The 2,221-nt window shown below is 34.6% G+C and overlaps 1 long non-coding RNA gene across 1 annotated transcript; it reads left to right on the top strand.

The window, feature by feature from the left end:
• The first annotated feature begins 409 nt into the window (after positions 1-409).
• LOC112906272 lies at positions 410-1,648 on the top strand. Its single transcript, XR_003232237.1, has 3 exons — positions 410-871; positions 1,235-1,501; positions 1,570-1,648. It is a non-coding gene; the product is annotated as an uncharacterized LOC112906272 (long non-coding RNA).
• The last annotated feature ends 573 nt before the right edge of the window (positions 1,649-2,221 follow it).

The following is a 2,221-nucleotide window of genomic DNA, read 5'->3' as shown; positions in this document are numbered from 1 at the left end:
CTTCAATCTAAAAGTTAGAAGTTCCCCCATGCGGCCCATATATGAATTAATTAATATTCTAAAAATTGCTACAATTTAGTATTGCTGGTGCCCTCATAAGTTAAGTAGCTGAACTATATGGAGAAATAGAAGGAAAAACTGTATGAAGTTATCCCGCGCTAAAAATCCGAAAAAGATCTTATGCGACTTATGCTCTCCTAATACAAATGTTGAAATTTACGAAAATTTTCAGTTTCGCGACCCATACGAGGTCCGATTAATATATAATTGAACATTTTCAATTTCAAAATTCGGTTGCTCAATTATTTTTTAATCGGACCTCTGATGCTGTCTTGTTTAAGTTTTCACCATCTCTCAATTATTGCTTTTAGAGTTGGGGCAGGCGATGGAACTTGTACGATGCAAAACATACATCATTTTAATTTTATAAAAACTAGGCATAAACTAGCCACGCTATTGGCTAAATTATGAAACTTTTGCCGCGAACAGTCGCAGAAGTCTAATGTAGTACCGTTTTCTGCGTCTGAAGCCTGAACAACGCATGGTTAATAATTCATTACCAGGCTATGGTGGTATCTGACGCGTGGATTTGTAGGAAATTTTATATGAGAATAATTAGTTTTTTGTTGGCAGCTATTGTCGATTTAGATGTTTTATTTAATAAAAACGTGTTTTTGTACCTAAAATATACTGTTTCATGTTACAGGAACATCAGAAAAGCTCTGGATGCCATGTCTTATGGAGCATTCGTCATATCAACTGTTTTTCAGGATGTAGCGGTATCTCGACGGAGAGTAAAAGTGCCTTTTTCCACGAGAAACGGAGACAGTGTGTTGGTGTTGATAGCGGAAGGATTTATGACAATGAATCAGTAAGTAGTAATATTAATTAAATATAATAGATGTGAAATTTCCATTGAACTTTTCCAAAAACTTCAACTTTTTAGACATTTGTGACATGTTTCAAACAGTAATATTCCAGATCCATCAGCACACAGCGATGCAGCACATATTTTAATTTGTTTTTAGAATCATGCAAGAAATAAAACAGTAGGGCAAAGGAGAAAACAATTTTTATTAAATACTCAATTTTTGAACATAGGAGATGTTTTCCTACTTTGCTGTGCTTTACTTGAAAATGTTACTATTATGTTTGCTTTTAAGTGTATTTTTATTTAACTTCATCTCCTTGTTTAATAGTGCAATTAATTCGTATTTCTTGTCCGTCTCTACAGATTAGCCAATAAATGAGAGAAAATGGGAGTTAATTGTAATGCTGGCTACTCAAACACCTCGTGACTACCATGGTATCGTTTTCCCTGGATTTGTTCCATGATTTGTTGTTAATATCTTGCAACATCATGCAGTTAATTTTCGACCGATGAATGAATGCAACTGCAAATTTTGGATCTCACTGAAACATGAATTGTACCGTTTTTTCCTGCATTTGGTTTACTTTTCACACCTGTAAACTGGAACGTTATATTCTGCAACTAATTAAGGTGAGAATGCATGACACAGTTAATATTAATTACTCGTTATTAATTGATTACCACCCTATCTGTTTCAGATCGACGATGGAGATGACAAGGAACACCCTGTAGTTAAAATACTTCTTTATCTTGCATGCTCTATCCATTAGAATTAATTATTTATTTTGCATGTTTTTTTTGTAGTTTATTTTATTTAAATTATTTTGTATTTTGCATGCTTATTTTAGTTTATTTTATTTGAATTATTTTTTGACTGTAGATTTTATTTTTGTAGTAGTAGTAGCAGTAAGTACTAACATGTTTTTTTTAGTAGACCAAGTAGTGTAACATGTCTCTTGCTTATGTCTTCGCTTAGCTTACTGCATATTCTTCCTAATTTGCTTCGCATTTACCCTACGTTTTCTACATGATTCAACGTTTCGTTATCGTGTTCTTTTCTCTTCTCACCCTTGTGGAACTAGGGAGGGCCTCCCCGAACGACTTCCCTTGGGCTTAGCTCATTAGTTGATCTTAAAAGTGTCTTATACACTTTTCGCGAGTCTACTCTAGCGTTACTTCCTTTCAGACAGGGTACAGTGGGTTATCTGGAATAGGAGCAATAGGCGACTGCCCAGCTTGCCTTGGCGAAATCTGTCCGATCTTCTCTACCAAACCTATTAGTATTTGCCGTTAGTCCTGTTAATTGCACTTTTGCTTTCAGATAATGAGGTATTCCTTAAGAAGAATGAA

Source organism: Agrilus planipennis, unplaced genomic scaffold, assembly GCF_000699045.2.
Source record: "Agrilus planipennis isolate EAB-ADULT unplaced genomic scaffold, Apla_2.0 scaffold188, whole genome shotgun sequence".
NCBI lineage: Eukaryota > Metazoa > Arthropoda > Insecta > Coleoptera > Buprestidae > Agrilus > Agrilus planipennis.
This window is presented reverse-complemented; position numbering and strand designations above follow the sequence as displayed.